This window comes from Pteropus vampyrus, unplaced genomic scaffold, assembly GCF_000151845.1.
Source record: "Pteropus vampyrus isolate Shadow unplaced genomic scaffold, Pvam_2.0 Scaffold83, whole genome shotgun sequence".
Lineage (NCBI taxonomy): Eukaryota > Metazoa > Chordata > Mammalia > Chiroptera > Pteropodidae > Pteropus > Pteropus vampyrus.
This window is the reverse complement of record NW_011888864.1, coordinates 7,609,616-7,627,659: the sequence shown is the minus strand read 5'-3', so window position 1 is coordinate 7,627,659 and position 18,044 is coordinate 7,609,616. Positions and strand designations below refer to the sequence as shown.

The 18,044-nt window shown below is 36.8% G+C and overlaps 1 pseudogene; it reads right to left on the bottom strand.

Annotated features, from left to right (window-relative positions):
• Positions 1–16,683: 16,683 nt before the first annotated feature.
• Positions 16,684–16,802, bottom strand: LOC111741928 (annotated as a pseudogene).
• Between the last annotated feature and the right edge of the window lie 1,242 nt (positions 16,803–18,044).

Below are 18,044 nucleotides of genomic sequence, written 5' to 3'. Positions count from 1 at the left end.
GGACAGTATCAGCACCCACAGGTTGGTTGTAAGGCTTGAGGTAATATGTGTATAATAGGAACACCTAAGACAATGCCTAGTAGTGCAGATTTGCTATTGTGAGTACTTGTTTGAAGGGATTATTAAATTTGGATAGTATCTGTCTTCACAACTAGTTAGCTGTCATGTTTATTCCATGGAAAATGAAAGCAATAAGAATCTAAGTACGGCCATGTTACCCTGAACAAGCCTGATCTCGGAAGCTAAGCAGGGTCGGGCCTGGTTAATACTTGGATGGGAGACCACCTAGGAAGACCAGGTGCTGTAGGTGTAAAAAATAAGGGATTGTAAGATGACAAGTTCCTTGCAATCTGTGAGGTCAACCAGGGGTTGCCTTGCCTTAAAAAAAAAGTCTAAATTTTATTAAGCAATTAAGAACTACTATGGCTTGAGTGTGTAAGTGCTGAGCAAAACACATGTGCTGCCTTCATGTAGGGGATACATCATACTACAATTATATAGCAAGGAAAAGTAGAGGATGCAGAGTGTATAATAGGAAGAAATCAGGGAAACATTTAGTAATGCAAATAGGATATGCATCCAGTGGCCTCAATGTAGGCATTCTGGCAAACTACCAGAGACTAAAAATATGTTCATTCTTGGTCAATGAAAACCTCCCTGAGGTGAGACTCTACCCAGCCTTTCTACCTCATTTGGGATTGCCCTGGGGCTGTATCACAGAGCTGGCCCAGAGTGGGGCACTTGGGACCAACTAGTGAGAATCCTGACTCCTGCCTGAGAGGAGTATTACTATTAAGTCATGATTAGGTTGTCAGTAGAGAAAATGTGCCAAGTTATTTGTAGCCCGTTTAGAAAGAGCCCCAAGGCCCACAGTTTTACCATTTCTAGAAACCTAGTGGAGCAGGGAGTCTTTCTGTTTGTCCCAGCTGTATGTGGCTGCCAGTTAACTACTTAATCTCAGGTTCTTGGATTTTTCTCAAACACTTCTCTTGGACTCTGTTGACACATTTTATGTAGTTTTAAACATTTAGCTACTGAAAAGCCCCTTCGATCAGGAAATAGCTAAAGGATACTTGTAGGGTTATGACTCTCGCATTTTTCTGATTAAAAAAGAATATTTAAAGTTTATTATTAAAGAGACAGAAAAGATAATTCTGTATTTCAGAAAAATGCAGCCCATCAATGTTTTTAGTATTCTTGAATTAAGTCTCATGGAAATGATCAATAAGACATAAGACAGAAACTCACATTGTAGCTGGTGTTTTACAAAGAGTAAAAATATAAAATAGCAAATATGGAGACATTAGAATGGATTGAAATAACTTTTTAAAACAGCAATAACTAAACTGAATAGCAATAGTTAAAGAATTCTGAGGAGCAAAGGTTACATTTCACACCACTAACAGGTATTTCTGATTTGCAACAGGGATCACCCCTTTTTTTCCACTCCCTTCCCCAATATAGGAACCTCTAGGTCTCTGTCACCAGAGGCTATGAGGCAGGGGCTCTGTGCTGGCCTCAGGGATCCTACTCACTGAAATGACTTGCTTACCCAGACAGCCTGCCCAACTTTAATGCAGTGATCATCTCTAAGAAGTCATCCGGAAGGCATACAAAGCTGGAGGGACGGCCAGCAGAGTCTGGCATTCAACTTCAGTCTTGTCCTTTTCCACTTGATAATGGAACCCTGGAACCACAGTCTTCATTCTGTTTCGAAAACTCCTGCCTTGACTTGCAGGTAAGGAACTGTCTCCCTTTGTCTCCACTTTTGCTTTATAGTACTAGGAGAGCGTTTGTTTCTTGCCTGGACTTGTTTTCAGTGCAAACGTCCTATCTCAGCCTTTATTTGCACTCTCTGGAATGGATTAATAATTTCTAAATAGTTTCTTTTGGCTGCTCCCAAAGCTTCCTCTGATTTGTGTGTGGAAAGGAGTACTGGTGACAATTCAATAGAATAATGTAACCAAAGTGCTTCAGGGGACATGGGTAATAGCTGTTTCTATGATGGCTACATCCGGGCCATGGGGACCACCCCCAATCATTCAAACATTTCAAAACCAACCAAGATTAAGGATTTTCTGATAATTTGAGCTTTCTGCTTCTGAACTCATCTGAACAAAATTGGAAATATTTATGAAAAGACTCCTGACACATTTTCTCAAATCAGATGGCAGGGGTAAGTGGATAAGGAAGGAATGCTCTCTTCTTTTAGTTTTCATACATTACAAAATACATGAGCATTTTGAAGCCTAAATTCTGGAGAGTCTTAATTTTTAATTATTTAACTTTTTATACAAAGTTCCACCTGGTTCAAAATTTGAAATTTATCAAACGGTGAAAATTCTCTTCCCACACTTGTCCCTCAGCCACACCCACCGGCTCCCCTTGTGAAAGAAAAATTCTGACTAACAGAACCTTTTTGCTTCAAAAGCCCTTCCAGAAGGAAATTAGCACTTCTGATGAAATGTGTGCGTGTCTGGTGACTATGAATCAAGTTAAAAATAATTCTGAGAAACGATCTACCCACCTAGTAACCCAGACATTTGGGTGTTTTGTTTTGCTTTTTAATAAGTCAACAATGATTATCTACTCTAATTATTTTTACCTCTAAATGTCTCTGCTATGAAAGAATCTTTGAAGTTGGCCTGCTTGAGGCCTATCTCCTTGCAATAAATTTATAATAAAATTTCAACATAACTGAATTATCTAAAAAGGATGTTTTTAAACATCTTCCCAAGAAGGAAAGATTATCTGTTCTTAGGTATCCTTCCAGGCTTATAAATATTCAAATGGCTTTTGAAATAAAAGTTATATCTTTTTGGCTAAGAATTTTCAGTATTTAATTCTGTCAAAGATGGAGGTTAAACATTTTTTGCTCTTTAAATGACTATAAAATTGATATGCTCAGTACTGGTTATAAAAATATTAAAACTGGGTCATTATATTGATTTAGAACCTCATTTCATCTTAAACTAAGTGGCATCAGACTAAATGTCCTTTTAATATTAAATCAGTATTAAAAGTTCCACTCAGGGAGCATATTTTCAAATATGTTTTCATAAAATAATTATATTTACTAGCATTGATGTTATTTTTTTTAATTTAATAACATTGTTCTGGTTTTAGTATATTTTTGTGGTTGCCTGCTATTTATATTATAGCAAATGATACTAGTGTTTCATTTATGGTAATGTTATAAATTTTCTTTTAGAATACTTTTTAGAAAGTCAGTTAATTGATTTTTAAAAATGTCAACAGAGCCACAATAGCTTTGCGGGTGTGGCAAAAATCATGCAGATGGTACTCATGATTGAAGTCTAGGAAATACTTTATCTTGGCTGAGGTTTGCAATGCAATCATATAGGTTCAAAAAGTTTTGTTTTACCAGCTTATGAGAAATACAATGCAATGATTAATATGTCAGGTTAAATGAACAAAACTGAGTAAGAATATAGCTCAGCCAGTAAAACACTTGCAGGTATGAACCAGACAAAGGCAACAGAACTATACAGGTTTGTGGGGTTTTTTAACTTTTTATTTTAAAATAATCTTCAACTTACAAAAAAGTATAAAAAATACAAAGAACTTCCATATATTCTTTACTGAGGTTCATTACTTTTAATGTATTGCGATATTTACTGTATCTTATGAATTACTTGAGAATGACAGTCTCTCCTTGACTAAGGTCTAATGAGGATCCCCTGATTTTTTTTTCATCTAGACTTTCAGACTTCCACGTTCGGTTCTGCATTTTCAATATTAGTAAGAATCCTACTAAGTCAGTTTATCCATTCTCAGTATCTGATCCATTTCCTCATCTCTCACCATCCCCCAGGGATTGTCTTATGATGACCCTGGCCTGCCTTCAGCAAGACTCTTGTTAGGTCAGTTCAGCGAGAATTCTCCCTGACTACTGATGTTTCCTTTGGTAATTTCCCATGCAGATCCCCAGCCTGCGCCTTGGCTATAAATTCCCACTTGTCCTTGTATTTGGAGTTGAGCCAGTCTCTCTCCCTCACTGCAAAGCCCCATTGTGGTATTCCCTACAACTGTGGCAATAGTCCCCTTAAATAAAGTCTGCCTTACCTTCTTTAGCAAGTGTCATGAATAATTTTTTCTTTAACAAGTTGTAGAATCATAAGCCTTCATTCTTTAGTAATTCAGCATATATCTCCTAAGAATAAAGACATTTTCTTATATAACCACAGTATAATCCTTATCAGGAAATCTAACATTATTATACTTATACTACAGTGTCCATATTGAAACTTCACCAGTTATGCTGGTTATTATTGTCTCAGCTCTAAGCTTACCTTTCTCTGCTCTGCTCTGTGACACTGGGGTTAAGACTTTGCTAAGTTCATTTTCAGGGCTCCCTTGCCAACTGGCTTCTGTTTGGATCCTACCAGTGGGATGCCCTTTTGGGAGATATGAAGAGGAGAGAAGGGACATCCTTTTGTTTCCAGTTCCTGGTAGCACTCCTTCAAGTAGAAGAAGAAAGTTGCAACTTCAAACTCCAGCTTCTTTAGGTCTTCTCAGCATTAGCCACAGCGTACACCTCCTATCCCCACCTTGGAAGTCAAGCACCAGGCATATGTGGGCCCCTCTCCTGAGCTCTGGTCCTGGCAGTCCCAGCTCTTCCTTTTGTTCCCCAGCCCTAAGGTGGTGGTTAGTTTGAGTATTAATATCTTGGTTACCTCAACCCTAGGCATGATAGCTCTTCATGGATTTACCAATATTGAAGTGTCTCAAGTTTTATTCATTCAACCTTCTAACATCTATATAACCGATTTTTCTTTTTGCTCTATGTCCTATTTTTTCATTGAATTTTTAAAGTTGTAAAATACACATAATGTAAAAGTTAGCATCTTAACCATTTTTAAGGGCACAGTTCAGTAGTTTTAAGTATTTTTATATTATTGTGCAACAACTTCTAAGCCTGGAGGTACTTGGGTTAAATCTGCCCTCAACACAGGAAGGTTTTTAACAATCATCAGGGCCCACGAAGAGCACGTGCTCGATGAACTGATCGAATGGAAGGATAAATGGAAAATAGAATACTGAAAGGTAAAAGAATGAATACATCTTTTTTTGTATGGAAAGTAACATGCGGTATTGGAAAAAGCATGGATGTTGAAGTCAGACCAACCTGAATTTGAAATGCACATATATGCTCTTCACTGAGTGTGTGAATTTGGAAAATGTACTTGGCATTGTGATCTCTCTACCTCAGTTTGCTCATTGGGAAATGGAGAAAAACCTACTTTGCAGGGTTGCTTTGAAAATTAAGTGAGATCACAAATGCGGATGGCCTAGGAAATAATGGGTGCACAGCAAGGTTGGCTCTCTTCCTACCCCTCCCAGAGTTACTTTATGTTGTACATAATGACAGTGGGCCCATATATAGTTTATAATATGTGAAAGTTGACATTTTACAATGTCTAGTAAATTTTTTTATCTCAGAACAAAAATTTAGTTGAGAGGTTAATGGTATATACAGTACAATAATAATCGAGATGGAATTTATTGTGACTAATTTATCCTGTGGGTCTTAAAACCTAAGAACAATAGATAGTTGAAAAAAGCTTTTGCTTTTACCTTAAAATGTATGCAAAATATATTTTTAATTATACATTTTAAAGATTATCCCTGAATTATGCTAATAGGAGTAAATAGCACCCCACAGAACTACGTATGTGGAAGATAATATTACTGTTTTTAATAATTGAGACTACCAGTAGTTTGTATCACGAGCAGTTTATGAATGGTTTTTAAATTCTATTTGGGGTGATATTTTAGGTTATTTAGAATTTTGCCTCTCTGAAGAAAAATGTGAAAACTTGAGGGGGCAGCAAAGGAACATCATAGACAATGACTTCAAGCTTCATCATTTTTTGGGAAAAAAATACTAACCTATACTGAAGCTGCTTCTAAAGAATATACTAATTATGTTAGAACTACCTCAACACTGAGGCCCTTCTCCAGTCATTAGGTGTGTAATGTGGCTGCCATTTTCTGTTACTGGTCAAAATTACACTTTCAACCTTCCATGGTCAAATTTCAGAGCATAAATAGGCAAGAAATGCAAGTTATCATGAATAATTAGAGCCCTTGGGGCAAAAAAAGATAACAAATGATTCCGAAGTGGAATGATTATCTTCTGAGTTAATTATTAGTGTGTCTGTATTATCTTTACTGATCCTCTTCCACTGTTGGGACATATAATCTAATTAACAAAATAAACTTGGTATGTAAAGTTTGAGGCCTGAGGTATTATTTATGTAAAATTATTTACATAAAATTATTTTGAAAATTTTCTACATTGGAGGATTTTTTTAAAAAATGCTTTCTATACATTCTGTGCCTGATAATTATTTGACCTTCAATAAATATGGAGAAAAGAATTTGTTGCTATTTGATATCTAATGTTATTTTTTAAACAATGTTTAGATCACAGGTTCTATGCAATCCCATCAGAATTATAGCGTGGTACGATATAGTTAAGCAAATGAATAAGAAGAATTTGGAGAAACCACTAGAGTTTTATGATCAAAATAATAACATAGTAGGATTAAGGGAATCAATGAGGATAAGTATTAGAAAATATGAAAAAATAACATCTTACCCTAAAATACAGGTTAAGCTAGTTTTATGTACTTAACACTTATATGAAAAGAAATATGTGTACCATGTGGTGAATACTTTTTACATTGTCATAAATTTGGCATATCATGTTATAAAATATGATAGCCTTTATATGTAATAAAAACATATAATTTTGACATAACACTGGATTTGTTAAATTGTGTCTTAATTCTCCCACACTAAGCAGTCAACATGAACACTCAATTTATTAATTCCTGTATATGATCAAAGTTTGTGTATGCTAAAATATGATATGGCTAATGTTGAACATGTTTTCATGTGCTATTTGCCATACATATCTCCTGTTCAGTGAAATATCTGTCTTTATCTTTGTGTATTTTACAACTGAATTGCTATTCTGTTTAGGTATTTTTGCTGCCAAGTTTTGAAAGCTCTTTGTATATTATAGATATAAGATCTTTGTCAGATATATGATTTGCTAACATTTTTTCTCAGTCAGCAGCTTATCTTTTCATTCTCTTAATAGGGTCTTTTGCAGCACAGAACAGGATGGGCTCTGTATGCTGAAAATCACAACATATTGATGAAATAAATCAAATAAGATCTAAATAAATGGAGAGATATACTGTGCTCACGGATTAGAAGACTCAATATAGTAAAATGTCAGTTTTCCTCAAATCGATACGTAGATTAAACACAATTCCTATCAAATCTTAACAAGCTTTTAAAAATATGTAAATACAATATGACTCTAAAATGTATATGGAATGGCAAACTAGAATAGCCAAAACAATTTTGAAAGGAAGAATTAAGTGGGACAAAATACTTTACGTTATGTTAAGATTTACTATATAGCTATCATAACCAAGATAGCATGTTAGTTGACACATAGGATAATGGAAAAGAAAAGAGAACCCAGAAATAGATCAATACAATATATCCAATTAATTTCTGGGAAAGGTGTGAATTAATTTAATGGATGAAGAATAGTCTTTTCAACAACAAGTTGGACATCCATAGATAAAAAATATTTGACCCAAACTTCATATAGGATACAAAAATTAATTCAAAACTGGATCTTGAATTTAAATGCAAAATGTAAAACTATAACACTTCTGGAAGAAAGCATAGGAAAAAGTCTTTAAGGCTTAGAGCTAGGCAGAGTTCTTAGACGTGACACCAAAAGGACAAACCCTAAAAGAAAAATTTAGTGAATTGAACATCATCAAAATTTTTGTGTCCCGTCCACTTTTCAGGAACCATTCTTTCTACCTCCTAGTCTGGATATGGGAGCTGCCATTTTTTTAAATGATTCCATCTCTGGCTAGAAGGGATGAGACATGTGGGCCAATTGAAATACCTAGTCTTCTAGTCTTGAGAATTGGTGGAGCGTGAACACATGATGCAAGCCAGGCCAATCAGAATACCTCTGGGATTCTTCTACCTGTGGTGGGAGAAGTGAGTTCCCTTTTTTTCTAATGATGGGATGTAAGGGTAGGAGCCCAAGAAGGGTCAGCGCCACATGAGACAGCAGGTATACAATGCCAAAGAAAACAGTAATTGATCAGGCTTACATGTTGTTACATCGAGGTACCAGCCCTGGCTGACCCCACCCCTTCTCCAAGGCTGAAGGGAGGAATATCCCAGCATACCTGTAACTCATGCCTAGTACACTGTTAGGGAAGCTCTGCCATAGCCAGCAAGTCTCCCTTTGTTGTATATGCTATTTGAGTTGGGTTCCTGTCACTTGCAATGGAAGGAATTCTGACTACCTCAGGGCAAAGCTAATTTGTGGATTCAGGACTATCTGATTTGAAAGGCTGTGTTTTTTACACCACGTGACATACTGCCTCCATCATGGTGCCCTCATCTTGTTGAAATGACACTATCTAGAGATACCTTTACCTTATCTTGGAAACTCTCTCTTTTGGGGAATCATCACGTGTACATCTATCATGGTTTCAACTTTTTTTCCAACTATAATAAATGCTCCTGTTAGTAAAGAACATTGAGATTCACTTAAATATTGTTGATTGTGGTTCCTTTTTGGCACCAGGGACTGGTGCTCCTATGAGAATCCAATGCCTGATGATCTGAGGTGGAGCTGAGGCAGCGATGCTAGCGCTGGGGAGCGGCTGCAAACACAGACGATGCTTTGCTCCTTGCCCACCATTCACCTCCTGATATGTGGCCTGGTTCCTAACAGGCCATGTACCAGTACCGGTCCACATCTTGGAGGTTGGGGGCCACTAGTCTACACTATGCCAGTGAGTATGATTTCTCATGTTTTTTCATATAATACCCAAGTATTCTATGATGTTATAAGTTTTGTGTTTAGCAAAAATAAATTGAGGCTCCATGAAAGTAAGGAATTTGTCCAAGGCCAAAGATAATTTTCATCCCACCGATACTCCTATGTTCCCTGTGAACACTGCCCTTAATGAGCTCCAAGAGTTTATAGCCTCTCTGTGCCTTTTCTTTTTTTTTAATTAAAAAAAAAAAATCCTATTGCAACTCTCATCTTTCTGGTGAGAATGCCAAATGATTCAACCACTGTGGAAAAGTTTGCTGGGTCCTCATAAAATTAAATGTAGAATTACCATATAACCCATAAATTCCACTCTGGGTATGTACCCAGAAGAATTAAAAGCAGGTACTCAAACGAATACAAGTACATGCATGATCACAGCACTGTTCACAGCCAAAAGGTGGACACATGCCAAATGTCCCTCAATGGATGCAGGGATTAACCATCAGTGATATACTCATACAATGGAATATTATTCAGCCATGAAAGGAATGAAGTATTGATACATGCTATAACATGGATGAACCTCAAAAACATATAAGTGAAAGAAACCAGACACAAAAGTTCACATATTACATGACTCCGTTTATATAAAATATCTAGAAAAAGTAAATCTAGAGAGAGAGAATGCAGATTGGTGGCTGCCAGGGCCTGGGGGAGAGGAGAAACAGGGAGAAACTGCTTAACTGATTAAGAGTTTTATTTTGAAGTGATAGAAATATTTGGGAACTAGACAGAGGTGCGGTTGCTCAACGTTGTGAATGTACTAAATGCTACCAAATTTTTCACTTTAAAATCTTTGTTATTTGAACTTCACCAGAATAAAATTATAAAAATTCTTATACACACATACATATCATTGCACTGAAATGTTTAAAGTCATCATACTGTACTATGACAGTTAATTTTATGTGTCAACTTGACTGGGCTGAGGGATACCCAGACAGCTGGTAAAACAATACTTCTGGGTGTGCCTGTGAGGGTATCTCCAGAAGAGATTAGCATTTGAATCCATAGACTGAGTAAAGAAGATCTGCCTTCACCCATGCGGTGAGCATCATCCAATTGGTTGAGGGCCTGAATAGAACAAAGAGGCAGAGGAAGGGCAAATTTGCTCTCTGCTCGAGCTGGGACATCCACCTTCTGTCCTCAGACACTGGTGCTCCGGTCCTCGGGCCTTCGGAGTTGTGCTGTATTACACAGCCAGCTCTCCTGGGTTTTCAGCTTCCAGACAGTTGATTTTGGCCCCGGCCTCTATAATCCCATGAGCGAATTCCTATAATCAATCTCTCTCATATGTATGTACATCTATTATATACAAACATACAAAGTATATATATAATAGTGTGTGTATTACTTATTCTGTTTATCTGGAGACCCATACTAATATCTGTACATGTTGTTTTTCTTTTTTTAAAATTTTTTTGGTGCAGTGTTTCTTTTCCATTTTAGCTTGGCTTCTTGCCTTTCCCCTCTTCCCTGTATCTCCATCAGTGTACTCCTCAGAGAAATTCATGTTAACAGTGTGTTTCTCTACAAATGTATAAGACATGTATGCATATATATATATATATATATAGACCTATACGAGGACGTTTAGTTGTGTTATAAAATAAGATACTATACATGCCTTCTGTATCTTGCTTTTTTTTTTTCCACCAGAAATTCCTACTGAAATAGAGCCAAGTCCTGGTATAACTCTAATTTATTTATTTTTAGTGGCTGTATATTGCCCTTCTAGCAAAAACTGAAAGAAGACCCTCATTTAATGTACAATCTTTGCTATATGTTCTTATTTTATTCTTTCCTTTTGGTTCCTTAAAAGCCCTCTAATTCTGCCCATCTCCAAAGAAGGCACTGAAAACCCAAGATCAGTTAGTCATGTATTTAAAAAATTGTTTCCAGTTGTGCTGATGGCCATAACCATTTTATCTCACCCAGGCCCTCTTGGGACAGGTGACGTGTATTTTAAAAAGGGCCAAAGCTAAAGTGCAATCTGTAACTGTTAGGAGCAGTTAACTTATCCACATGGGGACAGAGCGGAAGGCCTAGGCCTCATTACTGCCATGCTTGAGTCGCAGAGACAGCAGCTGAAGATAATTAGCTGTGCAGACAGACTATCTTCCCATGAGTTCTTAATGACCAAAACAATTTTTTGAAGCAAATAAAACAAGTTCAGATCGTTTTTCGGCATTGAAATGGAGTAGTTTTTTTCAGCTTCCTCCAAAATAAGAATTAATAATAAGAATTGTTGGTTTCAGAGGTCAGTCACACAAGTGTTATAAAGAAATAATCCCCCGTTTTGTTGCCTCAACTTGGCAACAGCTGAAGCCATTTTCAACTGTTGTTTGCAGGCAAGAAGAAGGCAGGGAACACTTTCTTCCTAAATTTATGGAACATGTCCAGCATAGCAGGTTGCCAAGGCAACGTTTTTCATCCCAGGAAGGTACCAACCATTGTTATTGCTCTGCTAAATGAATGAGTGGGCTTCACTAATGAAGACGGAGCCATACTCTGGGTAAGTCTGTAATCCTTGAGGGAAAAATAAAATTGAGATGTGGCGCTCAGGCTGAGCCTTGCAAAGTCACAGTGCCCTCAGATGTTTCCTCGTGCCTCTCATAGTAAATGGAAAACTTGATCTTGCTGTTTATCAAAAGAAGGAAAGCAAATACACTTATTTAACAGGGGGCGTTCCAGATTTTGCGGCTCTTGAAAGTTACACAATTCGGGGGTAGGGAGGGTCTTTTAAAAAAAAGAATACAAAAATACATTACTTTTGCAAATTTTACAAAAATTGATGACCAAGGAAACATCGTTAAGGGCCTCAGGAGTTTATGCTAATAAGGAAACCTGAAGCTTAAGCTCCATTTGCTTTTTAGTAAGTCCATCCCCGCTTTTGAGGACCTACTATGTGCTAGAAAGTTTTACATGCGTTCTCTCATTTAACCCTCCCAACAATTTCCTGAAATTGATGTTCTTACCTCCATGTATTTAGGATGCTAAGAAAAGTAACCACTCATTTTCTTTATATCTTTTTATATTATTTGAATTTTCTACATAATATGTATTTCCTTTGTTATCATAAACAACAGTGAACTCATTTTTATTTTGATAAACAGAAAAATATGAGAAAGAAAGAAACTGCCTACAACCTTTGTGTATAGAGTTTAATGCCATTTTACCAGCATGTGGCAGAAAGCCTAGCCCTCAGTATTATTTGTCATCTATTCAAACAGATGTATCCTGCTTGGAAGGCTGCATTCTTTACATACCTAAGTTGTCTCTAAAGGGCTCAATGCCAGGCTAGGGGAAAGGAAAGACCGCCTCATGGATAACAGGTCTATATCTAAAAAAGACCAAAATTCCAAAAAAATCAGGAATGCTCTTTGCTCCCAAATTCTCAACTTCTTTTCCTTCACTGTCATCTCTGCAAAAATAAGCTGTGTACTTATGTCTGTTGAGGCATGATATTTCTTTAATAATAGGTAATATTATTTTATCTCATAATTGAAATTAACTATAATTAATATAATTCCTCTGGGATTTTGACATGAATCCCCCCTCTTACTGCAACTGATTCTTAAGAACAGTTTTTGGAGAAGATTGTTCTGAGGGTACTGTAGTCTCTCAAAGAACTGACTTCTGGGGAAAAGAGGGTACCGCCTCTACCAGAATCGATAGAATCTGATGGTGCCAGGCAGAAGAAAGATGTGATAAGTTCTCAAGATACTGGGAACGGAATCCCTGTCGTCTACAACAGGAACTGGCCTTGTTCTACCTGGTTCTTGATGGCAGGGCTCAGAGCAGTGGGTGAGAGCTGTAAGAGCCCAGATGGTGTTTAGAGATGAAAAAAGTTAGCAGTAAGTAGAATGGATCCACAGAGGAATGGGTACCTTGTGAAGAACTGAGTTTTTCACCACTATTAATGTTTAACCCAGAGCTGATAAAGTGATATTATAGAAAGGATTTCTCACTCTTTAGAGGGTTGAACAGGGCATTTACATTTTAAAGCTTCCAAGTCTTAGGAATTAATTTAATTCTTAATTCCATTGAGCTAAGAATTTGAGGGAGCCAGGAGAGTATTGCACACACTACATTATCCATTCTGCAAAATATTTTGGTTATCTTATCACATAATCCACATGTTCCTATCAATACAAAGATCATCATTTTACTCTTAGAAAATTTTACCTCGGTCATGGGAAGGGGCTCTATTTAGTATAGCCTAAAGAATAATAGACTTCTTTTTAAATTTGTGAATTACCAGAGGGAGTTGAAAGAAAGTGTCTGCTTGGGTGTACTTTTTTTTGGTAAAACTATAGTCTTACTCCTACACAGAAGATTATAATTATACAGATAACCAAAGATAAGTTAGAAAATCTAGTCAAGAAAGCCAGCTGATCCAGATATTTTTTAAAAGCTGTTTTTTTACAGGGAGAGGGGTTGTCTAATCTTCTATGTAATTATAAGACTTGGAGCTTCTGTAAATGTGGCAGGCAATTCTTTTTTATTTTCATTATTTAATGACACTTTAATTTTCATTATAGAAAATTTCAGTGATGCCCAAAAGTAGAGAGACAAGCATAATGAACCCCTGGTAACTACCACCCAGATTTAATAATTATCAACATTCTGTTGTCTCGTTTTATTTACCCCCCACACCCCACTTTTTTTTTCTTAAATTTCAAAATCAAATTCCAGACATCAGATATTTCACTTAATACTTCAGTACATCACAGCATTAAAGAATGGTTCTTAAGAGTTTTTTTTTTTTTTTTGAAAATAAATATTTACCAATAAGTGGCAAAAAATTGGTCACCAAAAAGAAAAAAAAGATGCCATTTGGAGCCTTTCCATACACATGGACCAAATCTATGTTGGACTATAACTCTGCTGAGAGAGTATTTATTCATCTAATGAACAAGTAATTGTTTTTTCAGTGCCTGTTGTGTACCAAGCACTGTGCCAGGTCTTGGGAGATGGAAGAAAGGCAAACCTTTGCCCTTTAGAGTCAACAGTGTATAGATGTGGTCCGCTGGAGACCTGAGCAGCTCCAGAATGGCAAATAAGTGTATGCACAATGGACAGAAAGATACTGTAAGGTCACACAGGTAGCCGCAGCTTAGTGAGGCAAAGCTGGGAAACACTATCCAAGACCCCACCACCAATGCTGTGCCTCGCTGTCAGAGAGGGTGTGGCACCCTTAGGACAAAGGAAACAAGGCTGCGTATGATCTAGAATGAGGTAATCTAGGAGTGGACTCAAGGTCCAAAGTGAGGCTATGTCAAAAATGAGGCTTGGAACAATTGCTAATGCTGATTTCTTTTTTTACACACACATTTAAAGCATCACACTATTCACATGCAAGAATATACTGTACCATCCACTGCATAGGGTCACTGGTAATACGATGTATTTGAATGAATAAACATATTGACTTGTATTATTTACTTGTATTTACCCATATTAATAGCTTTCTGCAGTGCTACAACCAGTTCTTTCCCTTGTCACATCTTGGTCCTCACATCAAGAGATGTATCCTTTGAATCTGGGCTGGCCTTAGCATCTTGCTTGACATTTAAGTCCATGATCCATTTTAAGTTATTTTTTACATAAGGTGTGAGGTTTAGGTCAAGTTTCATTTGTTTATCTATTCAACTATTAATGAACATTTAGACTCTTTCCAGGGGGCTACTAAGAACAATGCAGGATTATTCACAGTAGCCAAAAGGTGGAAACAACCCTATGTCCATGAATGGATGAATGGATAAATAAAATATGGTACATATGTACAATGGAATATCATTCAGTTCTAACAAAGAAGGAAATTGTGACATATGCTACTACAGCAACAGGAATGAACCTTGAACACATTATGCTAAATGAAATAAGCCAGACACAAAAGAATAAATACTGTACGAATCCACTTATATGAAGTGTCAAAGTAGTCAAATTCATAGAGATAGAAAGTAGAATGATGGTTGTCAGGGGCTGGGGGTAGGGAGGAATAGAGAGTTAGTGTTTAATGACTAAGTTTTAGTTTAGGAAGAAAAAACTATTTGGGGATGGATGGTCATGATGGTTGCACAATAATACGAATGTACTAAATTCCACTGAACTGTACACTTAAAATGGCTAAAATTATAGATTTTAGGTATATTTTGCCACAATAAAAAAAAGGAGGCAGAGAACAATGCCGTATTACATTCTTTTTTTTTTTTTTTTTAGCTTTATTCCCTGCTTTTGGTTTTGTTGAAATATAATTAATATATAACATTGTATATATCATGATATTTTATATGTATATATTATAAATTGATTACCACAGTAAGGTTGGTTAGCATATCCACATTCATCGCCTCACATAATTACATTTTTTGTGTGTGTACGTGTGTGTGGTAGGAACGTTTAAGATCTATCTCTTAGCAGCTTTCAAGAGTAGACAATACAGTACAGTCACCACGTTGTACCCTAGATCCCCAGAACTTATTCATCTTATAACTGAAAGTTTATGGTCTTTGACCAATGTCTCCCATTGCCATCCCCCACCCCAGTCCCAGCAACCACCATTGTACTCTCTTTATATAAGTTTGGCTTTCTTTTCAGATTCCACATATAAGTATGATTATACAGTATTTGTCTGTCTTATTTGTCTGACTTATTTTACTTAGCATAATGCCCTCAAGGTCTATTCATATTGTCATTAATGGCAGAATGTTCTTCTTTTTTTTACAGCTGAATAATTGTGTGTGTGTGTGTGTGTGTGTGTGTGTGTATTAGATTTTCTTTATCCATTCATCTTTTGATAGACACTAAGGTTGTTTCCATGTCTTAGCTATTGTGAATAATTCTGCAATGAACAGGAGAGTGCAGATATGTCTTTAAGATAGTGATTTCATTTCCTTCAAATATATACCCAGAGGTGAGATTGCTGAATCACATGGTAGTTCTATTTTTAATCTTTTGAGTAACCTCTATACCGTTTTCCTTAGTGACTCCACCAAATGACATTCCTACCAACATTGCACAAGTGTTCCCTTTTCTCTACATTGTTGCCAAAGCTTATTATCTCGTATCTTTTCGATAATAGCTGTTAGAACAGGTGTGATCCATTGCACATTCTTGTACATGGCTTTTGGCGGACATATTCATTTTTCTTGAAATTGCTGGGTCATATGGTAAGTGTATGTTTGTTTACCTTTAGTCGCTACTTAGACCTGGTTTTTAAGCTTTGAAGGACCAGTCACATTCTTATTGAGTGGTTGTCATCATTTCTATTGATGTGTAACTGATTATCACAAATTTATAGGCTTAAAATAATGCCCATTTGTTAGCTCACATTTTCTTTGGGTCAGGAATCTGGGCACAGCTTAGCTGAGTCCTTTGCTCAGGTGTGGGAAACCCAAGGTGTGCTGGAACCGACCTCCAAATGAGGACGGGGCTTAGAGACCAAAGAAAGAGGGTAACAACTCCAGAATTAAACAAAGAGTTTATTAAGAGAACTTCCAGACAGATGCAGAGTCTTAGGTGGCAGCAAGATAGTGGATCTCCATGCCAAAAGGGGATGGGGGCTTAATATACATGGCCTCCAGGAAGATAGACAGCTTGTAGCCAAGTGGCAGATTCTTGTTAAGAGCTGTATATATATATATATATATATATATATATATATATATATATATATATATTTTTAGGCGAGGCAACCCTTGGTTGACCTCACAGATTGCAAAAACTTTGTCACCTTACAATCCCTTATTTTTTATTTTTTATGCCTACAGCACCTGGTCTTCCTAGGTGGTCTCCCATTCAAGTACTAACCAAGCCTGACCCTGTTTAGCTTCCAAGATCAGACGGGATCAGGCTTTTTCAGGGTGGCATGGCCATAGACCCTAAACATTTTTAAGCTTTTAATTTTGAACTAATTTTAGACTTACAGAAAAGTTGGAAAAATTGTTTATAGTTCCCATATACTGCTCACCCGACTTCTCTAGTATTACCATCTTACATAACCATGGTACAAAGATCAAAGCCAGACAGTTAACATTGGAACAATACTATTAAATGAACTGCAGCCCTCATGCAGATATCACCAGTTTTTCCACGAACAGCGTTTCTCTGTTTCAGCATCCGTTCCAGGATTACAAATCGTATTTAGTCGTTATTTCTTCTCAGTCTCCTTTGGTTTAGGATAGGTCCTCAGTCTCCCCTTGTCTTTCATGACCTGGACACATTCGAAGAGTACCGGCCAATTATTTTGTAGAACATCCCTCGATTTGGATTTGTCTTATGTTTTTCATCATTGGAATGATGTTACTGTTTTGGGCAAGAATACCACTGAAAAGCTATTATGTCCTTTTCAGTACAGTAGATGCAAATGTGCATGATGTCATAATATGTTATTATTGGTGATGTTAATTAATCTTGATTCCTTGGTTCTGGTAGTGTCTGTTGGCTTTCTCTGCAGGAAAGTTACTATCTTTGTCCTAGGGAGATGCTTTCAGACTATGCCAATATCCTGTTACGTGTCTAAGTTTCACCCACTAAATTTAGCATCCATTAGTTCAGTAGATCTTGCCTAGAACAATTACGTGTTAGTCTCGTGGCAATTTTCTCTTTCTCTCTTTTCTTCTAGCTATATTAATTGGAATTCTTCTGTAAGGAAGAGCTGTACCTTTTCTCCATGTATTTGATTGTTTCTATCAATATGGAATCACTGCTATTATTTCATTCTGTGGGCTAAAATCCAATGCTTTCATTATTTATTTATTTATTTATTTTTGTTCAAATTGTCCCAGTTTTGGTCATGAGGAGCCTCAGGTTGAGTCCTGTGTTCTTGCAACACGCCCCACCCCCTACCCCGTTCCCACCACCACTGTTTTTTGAGCACTTCTTAAATTTTGGCACCATAAAATGTTCCAGGGTGATCTTGTGTTTTCCCTTCCCAGCCCTGGTTCCTTTTATCAGAAAATAGGATTTAGAAACCAAGATTGGGGGGCCAGGTGTTCTCATTGTTACAGAAGTGTCATTGCTTCTATGCCCTCTCAATAGACAGAGCTAGAAACAGCTGTATGTACATTTACTAACCCACACATTCACACATACTTATATACATATTTCTATATCTATCTGT